General features: G+C 43.0%; 1 pseudogene; it reads right to left on the reverse strand.

Annotated features, from left to right (window-relative positions):
- LOC115541350 (netrin receptor UNC5D-like) overlaps positions 1 to 8,720 on the reverse strand; it is a 57,279-nt pseudogene extending 48,559 nt beyond the window's left edge.
- Between the last annotated feature and the right edge of the window lie 8,620 nt (positions 8,721 to 17,340).

The raw sequence follows: 17,340 nt of genomic DNA on the forward strand, positions 1-17,340 counted from the left end.
GATGGGGGATAATTCCAAGTCCTGTCGCTGGATGACAGCTAGGCCACCACAGCGACCAGTACTGCGGGTTGCCACCAAGTAACTGTAGCTGGGGTGACAGGCTTCATTTAGGGCAGAGTCTGGCTGGTGCCAGGTTTCTGTCAGACACATGAGGTCAAGTCCTTTCTCCCGATGTGTTCTTAAATCAGGCTGGATTTATTGTTGATGGATTGAGTGATGAAAAGTTAGAATTTGAACAATGACTGTTGGTTCAATCTCTTAACAGGTCACAAAAGAATAAAATCCACTCCGCTCAGGCTGGAATCCAGTCCATGAAATCTATCCAGCCGAGAGTGCGGGGGGATCTTGTCCCCCCGCACTCGATGTTTTCCATGCTGGAGTGCAGAGGTCTTGCGGTATTTCCTGTGTTGATAGCAAGAGGAGCGACGGTGCTCTGATGAAGCGTCAGACTTGCGACGGATGTCCGGATAGATGGGATGTTTGTAGCTACAAAGTAGGTGAATTGTATAAAAAGCAAAACTGGAGCACATGAAAACTATACGAGCGATCAAAACAATTGCGGGCGGAGAAGTGGTGAATGAACAACGCCAGCGTCCTCTCTGCTGTCACACCTTCAAAAGGGATCTGCAAAATGATCACGGAAATCAGTGATTTGGAGGGCCAGGAAAATGATGACCCTATGAAATAAATGAATACTTTTTGTTATCAAAAATCGGTCTTAGGAAGTTGGTGTGCATGGACAACAAGCTGGTAGCTGCCGCTGGCTTTGCTGGGAACAGCAGCTTTTAGGGGTTCTCAAGGTCAAGGTCAAGGTCAAGGTTCAACTTTATTGTCCCCGTGGGGAAATTTGTCTTGGGCACAGTGCATCATTGCTTTCTTAACATACACAAGAGTACAACAGAACAAAAACACAACCACAGACACAAACAAAATCAGACAAACTGGGGGGTTTCATTAGTTCATACGCCCCACCCCGTCCCCACCCGCTCTGCCTTCTCCAAACCTTACACCACACACACACACACACACACACACACACACACACACACACACACACACACACACACACACACACACACACACACACACACACACGCACCCCCTTACCCCATGTTGCGATGAGTTTCAGGAATATCAGATCAACAAATCCGAGCCAATCTGAATGACACCAGGAGGGCACTCTGAACCCCATCAGGATGTGTCACAATCTTCTCTGTGTCCTTGGGGTGAAATCCCATCCCCCCACCGTCTGAGGAAATGTTTGTGTTCATCACATGATAATTACATTTGAAGTGCTTTGGGATGACTTGATTACAGTTTTTCTTGATTGTATACAGACAAAAAATGGAACTATGCACACAATTTTGAAAACTTGAAGCTCATGTATCAACTACAAGACTCCAGACTGCCAAACTCTAAGCACAATTCCACTGTTTTCACACATATAGAAATTCTAAATCACATTTTTGCAAAACTCTAAGCACAAATCTCGTCATTTAGCACACTTGGTTCACCTGGAAACACTGGCTTTCAAAACGCAACAACTCATTACCAATAAGTCTAACTCACTTCTCGCCTGTTCAAACTCAACTGGCAAAACACTTCAATCATATGTCAGAGCATAAAAGAGGCCTCAGTAGACCTCTACTGTATTGTAGATGAGCTGCTCTGGCCTTATCAGGATCGGAGGTGGGAAACAGACGGATTTAGATGTAGATCTGTTTCACCTCATTTATATTCTTATTTTTATTTTTTGGTTCGCCTACGAAAAGCTTTTCATGCAGTCAGTTCAGCTGAACATTTTACTGTATAACAGTAACAAATAAATATTTGCTTTGTTACCTTTTGGTATTTGTGCACTGTTTTCATCATTAGATCCTCCGAAAGACAGTCTAAACATTTTCTTACTGATTGTTTTTCATTTTACTGTAATTATTATCAATGCAATTACTGTACTGTATTTTTTTTGTCAAAATAGGTAACATTGGTGTATTGTCAGAACAATGTTGCAATATCAACTATTGGTATACAATATAACTCTGGGAAGCTGGGATTGTGAGTTTAGCCCATTGGAGCTCAATGGATAGGCAAATATGCAATGTATCCTATTCTGATTTGATTGTGTCAATGCAATATTTATAGGATATATTCACAGTATTGTATTACAATATGGCAACAGGCTTTATGCTAGATATACTTCCTAATTGCAACTTAAAAAAATAAGCTATTTCTAAAGAATTTTATAGATTGGAATATGTAAGATGGCATCGTGAATCCAAAACATAAGTAAATAGTATTTTGTTGGAAGTGTTATGAATTGTTTACATCAGTGTTTAATTGATGCTCTCAAGAGATATTCATTTGATAGATGTGTTTACTGTTTGGTGGAAAAAAAATCTGTTTTGAGAAGACTTTGTGGTGTTTTGACATCTAGTTTAACAATAGTTTCAGAAAACGTGTTTAAACTATTTAGAAAAACTGCAATGAAGAATCCCTTTAGGATGCATAACCCCATGGCTGGTAATGTTTTTCTTTTGTTGGGTGGTCATAGAGAAGGATCATTGAGGGTATGAGAGTACTGGGCATGATGATTAACCTCAAAGTATACATAGAAACTCATACAAACCTACAACGGCATTGAATTCATTCTCTCTGCTAAAGCTACTCAGAAAATATCTATATAAACACAGTTGTCCTCCAGTAATATTGGATTTTGCTCATATCATATCTGTAAAGGGGAGAACACAGAGAGAGAGAGAGAGAGAGAGAGAGAGAGAGAGAGAGAGAGATTAATAAAAACCTTGAATCTCTCCCTGCTGCCGCTGTGACGGCACCTCCAACTATCTAACTTAATCATCACGCATCCCGGGGTCTATTGTTTCACTCCGCTGCCATAAAAGGTGCAGTCAGTCGGAGAGATTCCACCATCTTTGGGTCTTTGTGCAAATGAAATTGCTCCAAAATGCAGACTTCAGCTGTTCAGAGGGCGATACATTATCCCCACCCTGCGTCTGACTGACGTTGGGATTATTACGTCTAGCAATATCAGGACTGTTAACGCCATTGTCTCCAGCTTCAATAACATAAAAATCAACCCAGTTGATAACCCCCACCCACACCCACTCCCCCACACCCACAACCAGCATAATTTAAATTGGCTTAGTCCCCGTCCACACGGGCGAAAATTGCAAAAACGCATCAAGCATTAGAAACGCTGAAGTAAATATTCAAGGTGCTGGTTTGAAGTGAGCAGAAATACTTGTTAATGTATGGTTAGTAATTAAATATACCAAGGGGCTGTATTTAAAGCTACAAAAAGAATGCAAATAAACAATTGAATAAAAAATTAAACACATCTCTAACGTCGCCCAGTTAGTGGGGGGTGCGAAGACGTCATCGTTTGCGTTTCAGGCGTCAACACGAAACCTTATAGGTCCGTTATTATTTGTATCCACCCTAGGACCTGGACCGACTGGTCCGTCTGGACGGTCGGCCCAAATACATGACTAGACTCTATCCCTCTTTCAATGCGGTTTGATGTTGTTTTCCTTGAGAACAAAAGCAGGTACTGCAGCGAAATTACTGAATTTGTGCGCCGGTAAAAAAAAAAATAATACAATGGTGTTGGCTTCGGTCTGAAAAAAATTATAATAGTTGAAAACTAACATTTGTGAAAAAAGCTAACATTAGAATATATAAATGTGGTTCAATATACCGTTGTCATGTTGTTGAGCATTTAAACAGATGACCACAATGCTACAACAGATGCAAGACCCTGGAACAAAATAAGCCAAATAAGTCTTAATCTGCCGTGTCGTGGGCTCTAAAAAAGTTTAGCAATTAAACAAATCACCCACAGCTGCAGCAGATGCCAGAACCTGAAACAAAAGCACTAAACCTGTCTCTGAATGTAGAGGACTCTGAATGACTCACACTACCATGGATTAATTTAGAAGACACTTGTATCCAAAGCACGCTACAGACTGAACAAAGTTGAGAATATATGTCAAAAGTTGGTCAGGGTTTGGCGTCTCGCACAAGGGCGTTGAAGGGAAGGCTGCCGACGTGAAAGCCCGAACCCTTCAGCTGGGAGTGAAAAAATTTTCGGCCCATGACCCCACTTCTAGCTCTGGAAATGTTTGCGACCCCAACTTCAACTTTTTGGAACACAGATTGTTTTCACCTCCAAGAAAAACAATTATAACATCTACGTCTTTGTAGAGTTCATCACATCGCTCCACCACACACTAAGTGATCAGAGGCAGTGTGCTCCTGGCTAGGAATCAATAGGCAATTATTTCTTATAATCAGGACGTCTATGAGATTAGAAAAGTTTGCCAACATGTATCATCAAACATCAAAAGCTTCATTGTCAATTCCCCACGACCCCATGTGCATCTCAGGGGACCCAGAGTAGGGTCCCGACCCCAAGGTTGGGAACCAGTGTCCTACATTATCCTGCCCCAAAACATTGCATCTTCGTCCTTGTTCTCTGACTGTTTGCTAAGATTCCTGTTCCCCCTTTCCCCTCGGAGATGTACACCAAGACTCCATTTGTGAGTTGTGAATCATTCATTACAGACGGACACACACACAAACAAAAAGGTAGCAGTCTGATAAATCTTTAAGAACGTGTCCGGAGACAGATGGAGAGCCGGCTATATGGAGGAGCACAGGGTGGAGCGTTTTAATATTGGCGCTTTTTGTATCATAAACCCCACAGCTATCAATACCATTATTGTTTTCATAGAGGGAGGGAGAGAGATGACGACAAGGGAAGGTAGTATGAAGGTATTTGGGATCAGGAGAGAGAGGGACACACAGATCTATCTCAATACGTTTTTGCGACACATCCTTTCTGGTGCAAAACAAATTAAAAAAATGCTTGTATTACCGATGTATTACTATATTACAGATAAATTACTGATATTTTACTGACATATTCCAATATGAATGATATATTACTATATTAATTATACATAACTATATTAAAGGGATACTTCACCCATTCAAAAATGGCATTCTGTCATTATAAAATCGCTATCGTAATATTAAAAAAAAGTTTTTGTCCCTCAGTCTAACCCAGTCTTACCTTAGCCCAGCTTTCCTAATCTAGTTTTCTCCCAAGATGACGTCAAATGGCGCATTTTACGTCATCCTGGGAGATTTTTGCTTGCCTGCTAGAAGGGCCGAGGACTACAAACCACTGGTTCCGTAAATTGGTGAGCCCACCAATAAGGAATGAGGGGCGGCAGGAGAACGTGTATGAGATGTAAACACAATGTCCGCCATGTTTCTTCACCACTTAGCTAGAGAACAAATTTGCAATGTGGAACAGCCAAAGTGGATTTTGAAAATCGATTGTTGGATTCGGACATTCAGGGCTATTAATACGAGCCAGAATACAGCCAGGAAGAATTGACACAAAAAGAGGAGGAGGCTACTGCGGCTGGAGCTGAACAAGCCTTGCCTGTTGCCGAGGATGAGGAGCCGGATCGCGCCGGTTTGCTCTGTTCGCCTACACCAGCAGAGTGTTCCTGTGCTGCAGCGAAATTCAGCAAGGCCAGTTTCTTCTAAAATAAATGGCTGAATCTGGCGAGGACGGGGCCATGAGTGTAACCTCTCACCCTGGCTTTACGCCTCATCCGAAAAGTTGGGTATTGGATACATATTTCCGGACCCAGAAAGTGAACTGGAAACGCCAGCCAAAGCCCTCCGGGAGAAACAGATGTCTTAGCATAGAGTAAGTGTTTGTTTTTTAGCTAACACATTGGCTACAATAGTTTTGAGTCCTAAGGAATGTGACAATGGAGTTATCCGAAAGTAGCCAATCTTATTGGCAGAGCATAGGCTACGTTACATTAGCTTGAAGTCATTTATCTTGCTTTGCTAATGTTGTTCTCTTTCTTTCTTCCTGTGTTTTCCAGGCCATCAGAGCTAATTACCCAGCACAAGAGGGGCAGTACTGTGACTACCAGGAGACAGTAGATGCTCAAGATGAGCTGTGACTATTTTGACTCTAGCAAACACACCCTAGGCCTACACGTTTTATTTTTGTAAATAGTTCATATATCTTTTCATGAATAAAACTACAAATTCATGATGGTTGTTGTGATTTGTTCACTAATCCAAGTGCTGTTATACTAAAGTAGGCCTACCGTATAAGATAAACACTTATTATAACTGGGGAGAAATAGTTTAGTACAAATACTTGATAGGCTGAGCAACTGTAATTAGCAAATGTTTTTATGCTGTACAGTAATAAACAAATGGTGCGTTTGAAAAAACGAGGGCAGAAGTCTAAACTAGTCAACGTATCACCGGGATATGTTTACACAAAGTTTGATCGCGCTACCACCCACGCTAGGACCATTGGTCCTTCCCCCTCCAAACGGAAACAGGCGGGCGGTGCAGCGAGCGCAATGCACTGGGGTAGTTCGAGGATTTCTTACTTTTGAGCCAGAGAGACACTTTCTGCCTTTTCTCAGGCTAGGACAAACCGATTTAATTTATTTTTGCACATTTATAATACATAGAATTATATACTTCATATAACATTCATATCTCCACCGGTGAAGTATCCCTTTAATGTATTCCTACGGTGTCCTGGGTAGGTTGGAAGGGTGCAACTGTGCTTTTGAAGCTGATTGGTCTTAATTAACGGAAGAGTGGAGAAAATGTGTGTGTGTGTGTGTGTGTGTGTGTGTGTGTGTGTGTGTGTGTGTGTGTGTGTGTGTGTGTGTGTATGTAACATTAAAAATTATGAACAAGATGCTTAAACCGTTAAATAAAAAATTAATGAAACCCAGCCGAGCTCCTGCTATTGATTTTATTCTCACATGATTGTGTTCATAAAATCCATTTACACAATCATGAGGTTGAGGTTGAGGGTGTAGGGTCTGGGGGGGTTGGGGGAGGGAGGGGAGAAAGGGGAGGGGCCGTACCTCGGCCAATGGCACGCCCTCTGGGGGCTGGCAGTGCAGCACGATCACGCCCTTAAGAGGCACATCTGTTCTGTGATGACTTGTTCTGTGAAGAGAGATGTTCTACCAAAGAGAAACTTATTTGTGACCATCGCGAGGGACTGGGGCTTCCAGAGGATTTAAAGAAGTGTGTTTCTACAGTGGCCAATCCACCCGGTGTTGATTAGAGGCTTTACAGCCGCTTTAACGAACAGTGTTGGTGTCTGGACAGGATGTTTAAGAGTAATTGTCTTCTCCTCCAGGAGAAATTTAGTGCAGGCCGGGTTTGTGTTGCTGTTCACCAATTACTGGCTTGCAGATCCCCGCCTCCAGTGATATGGTTGGTCGAAACAAATACAGAGAAAAGAAAGCAAAACGCCCCGATCAACCAGATAGCAGGTGGCCTGCTTTCAGATTTAACATCATGAATTGATTTGTGAGAATAGACTCCCAGCATATCCCGGACCAGCATATGGTATTTTATTCTTTTTCACGCAAGCTCAGTTTGTTCAATGTTAAAAGGAACATGAAGCCTCAGTGATTCCATGTTTCACCACATCAGTTGATACTTCAGCGTGTCATTTCCGGGGACTCCCTGCCCTCTAGCTCTCCCCCTTGTGTCCTCGTTAATGAAACGGCCGTCACCTGTGTTAACGACTCATTATGTCCAGCTTTGGTCTCGCCGTATGAGCTCTGCAGTTTCTGTCGCTCGTAATCACTTAAAAAAAATTCTGGTAGTTTCTGACCCATTTTATACATTCAATGGTTTAATGGCGCGTAAAATTTTCAGAATTCAAGTAATTTGAATTCAGTCAAATTACAGAAACAAGATACGCTCTAAGTATTGTTTCAGACATTAAGCTAATTGTTTTTCTCTTCAGAAACACGCAATACAATTTACTCGACGAGTTTCATATATAAAGACCCAACTCATTTAATCGGGTTTTGAGATTATTCTGTATATTGTCAATCCCCCCTCTTAAAATGGTACAGCGAGCCAGTGATGAACGGCTGGTTGTGAGGTCAGAACAGAATAAGCCTTTTAACATACGGCTGACCTAGAAGTGTGTTTTTTAGGGGAAGCAGGCCCTGTCCCTCGCTCTGGGATTACAAGAAAGTACATTGATATTTCTTTCTCCATTTCTTTCTCCCTGGCATTTTTTGGTTTTGATTCTCCCACCTACCCCCCTACCCACCCCCACCCGAAGGCCCATGGCTCAGGGAACAGCGCCAGGAAACCTGATCGCTGGCTTAGAAGAAGCATCCTCCACCCTTAAATCTCCACCTGGCTCTCTCGCCTCTGCTCTTCACTCCATCTCCAACACTCCCACTCGAAAAGGGAGCTTTTTGTGTGTGCAAAGAGATACACTAATGCCCTGGTTCTCCTTGATCGCCCGCATAGTACCTTGCCTCTGCCCTTTTTCTCCCTCTCATCATTATTTTCCAACTCTCTGTCTTTCTTTCTCTCTCTCTGTATTTATTGCTCCACCTTTCTTGAACCTGTCTCCCTCTTTCCCTCTCGATTTATTTCCTCCACCTCTCTCCCTCGATTATTTTCTTCACCCCTCTCCCCACCTCACTCACTCCCTCCCTCCCGCCCTCCCTCTCTCCCTCCCCCTCTACCTAGTTCCCCCACCCCCTCCCACCCCCCCTCTCCCTAAATCAACTCCGTGTACGGCTGCCTGTGCTCCGCACTTCAAGCCATCCTCCCCCCAGCAGCCGCCCCAGGTACACCATGGGGCGCCCCAGGTACACCATGGAGCGCCCCAGGTACACCTTGACCCCTCGGATCTCTCTCTGTTTATAAGAATCGTTTATAAGAATCGACACTTCCGGAGCCCCTCCCACTCGGGCTACCCAGCCAGCCGAGCTAGGCTAGGTAGCGACACACAGTCGCCCTGCCGGTGACAGTGACAGTTGACACAAGTTGTGAACGTGTCCTTCTGACTCACTGGGAGGGGCGCAATCTGATACACTGCCACTTTTACATTTAGTATGCAACTGTATGTTGCATTCGGTGGAATACAGAAAATCCATTGTTGAGAAAAGTTGATTTCACACACACACACACACACACACACACACACACACACACACACACACACACACACACACACACACACACACACACACACACACAGGCTCCCCGTCTTCTCCGGTCCATTCTCGGCTGGGGGTGGGGGATTACTCTGGGAGCGTTGGATGTAATCGAAGCGCCCAGCGGTGCCACGAGCCACGACTCCTCTCTCCTCCACTCCTACTCCTCGGTCGCCTTATCGCTCCTCTACCCCCCGTTCAGCCCTCCTTCCCATTCTATCTCTCCATCAAAAGACTCTGCAGGAGCCATCACTCTCCCACCCCCTCACACCACTCCCACCCAGCCAGCGCGCCCCCCTCCCCCAAACCCTCAGATCAGTCACTACCCCGCCACCGCTGCCAAATTCTAATCTCTTTCCCTTCTGCCCACTCCTCCCCGGCCCCCCTATCTCATTCCTCCTCCTCCTCCTCCTCTTCCTCCTATCTCTCCATCCGAGTATCAACTTTTCGGTGGTGGGCGGATGCCTGAACCCCGCCCCCGCCTCTAAGTGCCTCCTCCACCTTCCTCTTCTCCCTTATCCAGCCCACTGAGCGGTGGTGTTGAGCCTCACCATCCCAACACTCTCATCGCGGCGCCCTGAAACAAGGGCTCCACCCAGAATATCCTCCCGTTGGCTCGTGAGATCTCACTTCTAACCTCGTGACTCTAATGTTGTCAAATTTTGTTTGTCGGATTAGTCGTTTACTTTGCACATATTAATAATTTCTCTGATAGACTGCACTTCAAGGCTTGTACTGGCTATTTTTGTACCGCTTCTCAACTTTTTTCCTAAAAACTTGAGTCCCCTTGGATGGTATAGGCTTTAGTCCAAAGTTTCTCTATGACTTGACACTTCCGCCTCAAATCATCCATACAAATGTATTAGCAGCAGTCGGTTTCCTGTGTGTTTGTTTGTGTGTGTGTGTGTGTGTGTGTGTGTGTGTGTGTGTGTGTGTGTGTGTGTGTGTGTGTGTGTGTGTGTGTGTGTGTGTGTGTGTGTGTGTGTGCGTGTGGGTGTGCATTTGTGTGGTGAGCCAGTCTGCTGGCATCCAAAGGCTTACCAATTGGACAAGAATGAGGAAATATAATTGACAGGATTGTGAAAACACATCCGTATTTACCTTTTGATCATGTAGTTTTGAACAAACGCTGCCTTTTGCGAGTTTGTTTTGATACTAAAATCCTTCATGAATAGTCCCAAATATTTGAATTGTGAAAGCGCCTGTTAACACAGCACTGGTTTCAATGGCTATTTCTTTTATCGGGGGAAATGGGCTTACGACAGTGAAAACGGCCTTGGAACATCCACACGCAGCTAGTGCAAAACATCCAGCATCCAAGGTTTTTGGCGTCACACAATTCGACATAGCCTGCCAGTGCCACTTCATCCTCATCCACTCTATTCTGCACTTATTTGAGTCTAAACTTAAACAAATCCACTCGCTGTTTGATGATGATATGAGTAGACAATCTTCTTTCTAAAGAGTTGTTATGCTTCATGACGATTGACATGTAATTTGCAAACAAACGTGAATGAACAAAAATTGTGTGTTTGGCGTCCTTTATCAGCTTCGACAACTGCATACAAAGCAACACAACCCCATGTGACCTTGTTGCATACGTGATCATACGCAGCATACACAGCATTTCCAGTGTGTGTCAAACTCAATAATATATGCAGAACTATCTGAAATATCTCTCACATATGTCTCAAGATGATAAGCACATTCATGGTGATGACTGAAATATGAGTTACATATGTTGGGAGACCCTGAAGGATATTTGTAGCATCTAATAAAACTCCCTTGATGATATACAGCTTGGAGAGATATTGATGTATATTGACGCACGTACACACACACACACACACACACACACACACACACACACACACACACACACACACACACACACACACACACACACACACACACACACACACACACAAAGGATCAAAATCATGGATCATATGTCTTTGATACAGACCTTTGAATGTGTGTTGCGATAATGATGAATAATGTAGTGACACATCTCAGTTCATATTACCAGGCTACACAGCACTTGTTTGGGAACATCAAATGGATTAATATTTCCCTCAATCCTACAAACGCATTTGTGCTGACAGTTGACTGACAGACATGACTCAATCATTTGACTAAACACAACTTCACTCAACTATATCAGACATAATATTGACTAGGAAGAATATTACTATAATTTATCTGTATGTTCATAATATGACTCAATAATATAACTCCATTATATAACTCCATAACGTCCAAACTTATCATATTATTATTCCCAATATGCCTCAATAACTGCATAATATAACTCCATAACATCCTAACTTATCATAACATTATTCACAATGTGACTCAGCAATCTAATTAATGATTTCATAACTTAATATTTATTTTTTAATTCACATTCGATTAAACTATATTACTTCATAAGGCCATTATTTATCGTAACTTAATTCACAATATGATAACAAAAAATGTATTATAAGGTCATACCTAAACATAACTTCATTCACAATATGACTCAACTATACGAGAGGTTTGACTTGTATGTCAACAGTATGACCCAAGTTGAGAAGGCTTGTTGACGATTAATAATAGCACGATCACACTCGAGTTATATTTATATATCTGTGGGGACAGTGCACTATATAGGGCATTATTTATGTACACATATAACCGAGAGATGTTTGAGCCATTCATTCATTGGATCATTTTTCATGGCTAACAATGTTGATCCTAGAATCCATCCTCAGTGCCCCCTGGGCAGAGAAACGACAGCAAGATCAACGACACAGGCGTAACCGCGGCAACAACTGTCAATACATTTTTGGACGACCACGGACAATAATTGCAGCTGCATTTCCCAGCAAAAACTCATTATATACGTGAATAATGATGAATGATTCATCAATACAAACCATGTTTTGTGTGTGTTGAGCGTGAGCAGGGAATACCCTGGTGGTAACTCATAGAATGATTCTAACGACATGTGCTGGCCTTGACTCACCGTTACCACACAAACACCAACTATAGCATACGCAGCAGAGCCATGACACAGCAGGAACCGTGCCCAAACAAATTGTCTGTTCTTTGGTTTCTTTATATTTCAGTTCACTGTGGCTTGTATAGAGCTCCTGGGTAGCAACGTGAGCCAAACTAGGAGCAAATACAAGTTTTGTGACAGGCAACATCATGTAGCAAATCCCACAGCATGTCTGGCAAGCAAAGCCTGGCAGATATGATGCGAAGCAGCCCCACGGGGGGGTTGTACTACAACATGGCAACCAGTACATTAAGCAGAAGAGAAAACAGAACATTTGTTCAACAGGATTTGGTAGGCTTGCTCTGGTGGAAAACAAACAGACAAACAGTGCTTAGCAAGGTTAGAGTCCGAAGGAAATAACAACAGGGAGCTAGATCTGAACAAATGCTTTTCTAACTAGGCTGAGTGATTGCCAAGTGTGTTAGGACCTAAATGTATGTTTGAAAGCCATATATCTCTTGTTTATGACACAAATCCTTGTTTGACTTGACCAGTGGTGAAATAATTTAATTAATTTAAATTCCAACATCTAAGGTTTTGGTAGCTGTGTTTGTGATTGTGTAAGAATGTATGAATGTCAACTATAACTTGAACACTACACAGTCATTTTAGCTGTTTCACAGATTAGCGTGTTACTTGCCCATAGACTAACAGAGGAGGCATGGATATCTTCCTCCATCCTCACAAGGTATTGTTTCATCATAATAATACAGAGGATTTGAATGATGAATGAATGAATGAGGACGATACATGAACATATACATTTTAGGGATGGGCTGTGACTCTCTGTATCTGTATGTGTTCGACCATCAGTATTAGAACTATAACTAAATGTATAGCTGGATTTGTGTTTGGTACTAAAAACACTAATAACAGGGTCTTAAGACGGACATGGTTCTATGTAGAGGTGTGTTTTATATATTGTAGTATCAATATTATTTTAGTATTCACACTCTCCCATTTTACTTTACAAAACCTTATGATTAGGAACTTTTTCATGGCCTTTATATAATCAATCATTGATTCATGATATGTACTTATATTGTTTTGTGCAATTTATTTTGTCATTAGTCATTAAGTTGACTCTGGGTTTGAATATTTAGAAACAAATTCTGTATCCGCACACAAATAGGAGTTTCACGGATCCCAAGAGATTGTGTAAGGTTAACTTCATGATTAATGCAGCCATCAAGCCTGTTTCCCTATTGCTCATTGTACAACTTCCACATTGAAGGTTAACAAGAATATGTGGGGACGACGATAGCAATGCGGAGGTGGTTTTTAACCAAGAATCCAGACTTTGAATAATGTATGTTCATTACATTATGATGGACTAAGATAGCAATTTATTTTGAATATTTTTATTTTTAATAAATTGTCCTCCATTTATTCATGGTAGTTATTCTATTTATGAGATGTTCGAGTAATATGATCAAATATGTAATTTTGTTAATAGCTAGTGTGTATTATAGTACGTTTTCAAGTGTAACCCTAAACGGAAACAGGTACATTATCCTGCTGCAAGAGCTCTGAAAAAGACTTTTAAGAGTCGTTAATTAAATATAACAAACATGAGGCTGGTGACTATATAAACACACTATGGGCCCTATCTTGCATCCGGCGCAAGTGACTTAGTCACTGGCGCATGTGTCGTTGCTAGTTTACAACTGGCGCAGAGCGTTCTTTTCCCACCACCGCCACTCGCTGGTAAATTAGGGATTGATCATGCGCCCCAAGGGGCGGTTCGGCGGAAGGAGGAGGCGTGTTCTGGCGCAAACGGTATTGTGCCGTTTCTGAATACCATTGCGCTACTGACCAGGAAATACCTGGTTTAAAGTCAGTGGCGCGTTGTTCAGATGCTATTTTAAGGGCGCATGCATACATGCGCATGCGATGCATACGGATTGCTTGTGCACCTCGCGCATACACTTTGCTTCGCCCATCTACCTAGCCGCACATTCTTGGTAAATTATTTGGGAAAGAACAGCTGATGCAGCGGTAATAAGTTGTACTTTTAAATCAATGCATCTGCAAACACCGTACAGCAAACACATATTTTCTTGACAGAGACATCGTGTAGGCCTACATGCCCATAACTTTTAGGATTGATGAGTATTTGATCGTGAAAAACATTGTTTTACCGCGAGTGAGTGTTAAAAAGAATGAATGAATGCGGGCGCGCGTGTGTGCTCTGTTTAAACACGCAAACTAAACACGTCACGCATAATACAATCAATGGCAATGTCTATTACCGCGGGGACACATGCATATCAGGATAGCATACAATACTGATAAGAAACAATGTTTATAATGTATTGCGTATATCATTAAATAGAACCACAGTTACCGCATATCATATGTTATATCATATACGTTTTCTTTGCCAAACTTTATTTGAGGACTCAGTATTTCTGAAGTTGTGGAAGAAAACCCCTTATTCCATGTGTGAATTAGGCCATATTATTTGGCAATAAACTGAGCCATTTGCAGTTTGAAATTCATGTGCATCTGTCTCATCGGAGACTGCAGACGCGCTGTCAAAATATCAACTCGTCCGATTCAAATGCGCTCATGGCTCTTAAAGGGGATGGGAGCTGGCACTCTCATTGGTTTGTTGGACGTTACGCCCAAACCACACCTACGGGTAACTAGGCTGCTTCAGACCAACCCTTTTGACACTTGTGCCGCGACGCAAGTGTCATTTATCCGCCTGTAAAATAGCGATAGCGCCGTAGAACCGCCCACAAAGCTACTTGCGCTTTGCGCTTCCCACTTGCGTTTCAGACCGTTAAAATAGGGCCCAATGTCTTTAACAACACAACACAGCACGACCAGCACATTAATTGTCCCTCTCTGTGCAAATATATATCCTGTAGTAGCTAGAGATGGGATCAGAAAGTGCTGTATAAAATAATTTCTATTAATAAATGCTAGTCCAGAATGAAGATCCAGCTCTCAATGTCTGGCGGCAGTATGTGTTTGTGTGTAGTGGGGGGGGGAGCAGCATTAAGATCCATCTCTATCTGTACACCTGGAAATGACAAAACTTCATAGCCACTAGCCCAGGTGCAACTATATTTCCAATCTACTGCTATTTACTCTCCTCTCCCCCTCTGCTGCCCTCCCCGCATTCTGCTCTTTCGGAGCTGCTCTCTCTCTCTCTCTCTCTCTCTCTCTCTCTCTCTCTCTCTCTCTCTCTCTCTCTCTCTCTCTCTCTCTCACACAAATTCTCCCTCCCTGCCCCTCCCTCCATCCCCTACCCAATCCTCTCCCCCGTCTTTCCCTTATTTCACCCCCTACCTGCCCCATCTGTCCCAGAGGAGGTTGAGAGCGAGCGAAAGGGAGAGAGAGAAGGGCGAGAGAGAGAAGGGCGAGAGAGAGCAAGAGAGAGAGAAAGAGAGAGACAGAACTAGAGAGCGAGAGCGATGGTGACTGGTGATAAGGAGACAGATGGGAACCAGTCTATAAAGGACCGGGCCTGTGATGTAACAACCAGGTCTCAGCCGTTAACAGGAGATAGCCATCAGGGCCGTTTGTCACAGCCTTCACATTCCCAATTAGGAACGGTACTTTGAGGCAACCGATTTTTGTCGTGCAACCTTTCATGTATATCCTATCCAATTATATCCAATTCAGGATTGGTGCTTTAAAGGGGTAGTTCGGAATCTTGGACATAGGGCCTGATTCCCAAGTTAGCCTCTGTGTTCTTTATCATTGGAGACAGTTTTCAACACATTTCATCCAGTCCTTCTAGTTGCAGAGTTTGCTCATGCTAGGCTAGCGCACGGCAACGGGCAATACTAGCCTGCTAATAAAACAGTCTTACTCACTCCACAGTACACCCGAGGCAAATCAACTATAACGCCAGAAGGTTGATGTAAATGTCTCTGTTGATAGAATAATGATAGAAATAAAACCAACCTTGCATTGCATTACATTTTGAGGGACTTGCTGTGTCTCAGCAGCAGTGTTATATTCCTGGTAGTAGGCTACGGCAGCGGCGGACTGATACCTAGGTTAAATTCCACTGCTGCTGAAAAAGTAGTCCCTCAAAATGCGATGATTCATGCAATAAAAGGTTAGATTTAGTTCTAACATTATTCCATCAACACAGACATTTACATCCATAGTCTGGCGTTCTAGTTGATTTTCCTCGGGTGTACTGTGGAGTGGGAAAGACTGTTTTATTAGCAGCCTAGTATTGCCCGTTGCCATGCGCTAGCCTAGCTCGAGCAAACTCTGCAACTAGAAGGACTGAACAAAATGTGTTGAAAACTGTCTCCAATGATAAAGAACACCAAGGCTAACTTGGGAATCAGGCCCTATGTCAAAAATTCCAAACTACCCCTTTAATCACAAATCAGAGCGAAAGTTTTGAATCTTTACACCAATTTAACGAAGAAGGTGTGATTTTACTCGTCGTCCTTTTGGTCGACAAGTAGACTTGTTTAACTCCACGGTTGTCATAACGATATCACTATTGTGTGAGTGAGTGATTGAGCGAGTGAGCGTGTGCGTGCGTGCGTGCGTGCGTGTGTGTGCGTGCGTGCGTGCCTGCGTGGTCCGTAAGTGTGCTGTGCTCCGTACCGGTGCCCAGGTCAGTGTGCTCCTGGGCCAGGTGCTGGCTCTGATGGACCCATTCCCCGTTGCACTTGAAGAAGATCTGCAGCGCGGGCTGGGCCCAGCAGCAGAGGTCACAGTGCCTTTACCTGAACATTACAGTTGTGTTAGTCGAGTCTGTGTCATTTCGAGTTTGTTTGATTTCCCCGGCTCATTGTTCACCTTCAAATTAAAAAAGTATAAATATATAATGTAAATCAATACGGTACATATGGTTAAGGGGAATCTTGTTTCTCCTTCTGTAATGTATTGAATGGGTCCAGCTCACGTCACTTGAATAAATCACAGAAATGACTCCAAGACACCCAGAACAATCCATTCAATCCAAACTTCACAAGTGTGTGTATATCTGTGTATATGCATGCATTCATGTGTATTCGTTTGTGCATGTGTGTGTGTTTCTGTGTCTATGAGGGCCTGTCAATGTCTTTCCTTCTGGGGAGTGCTTACTTATGTGTGTGTGTGTGTGTGTGCGCTTCTGTGTGTATGTGTGTTCAAGAGTTTTTCTTCTGTTTGTGTGTGTTCCCATGCATGGGTGTGTGTGTCTGTGGTTCTGCACGATGGATCTGCGCTGATGCGTGTCTGTGTGCGTGGTTGTGCATGCATGTTTGACAG

Source organism: Gadus morhua, chromosome 4 (assembly GCF_902167405.1).
Source record: "Gadus morhua chromosome 4, gadMor3.0, whole genome shotgun sequence".
Taxonomy (NCBI): Eukaryota; Metazoa; Chordata; class Actinopteri; order Gadiformes; family Gadidae; genus Gadus; species Gadus morhua.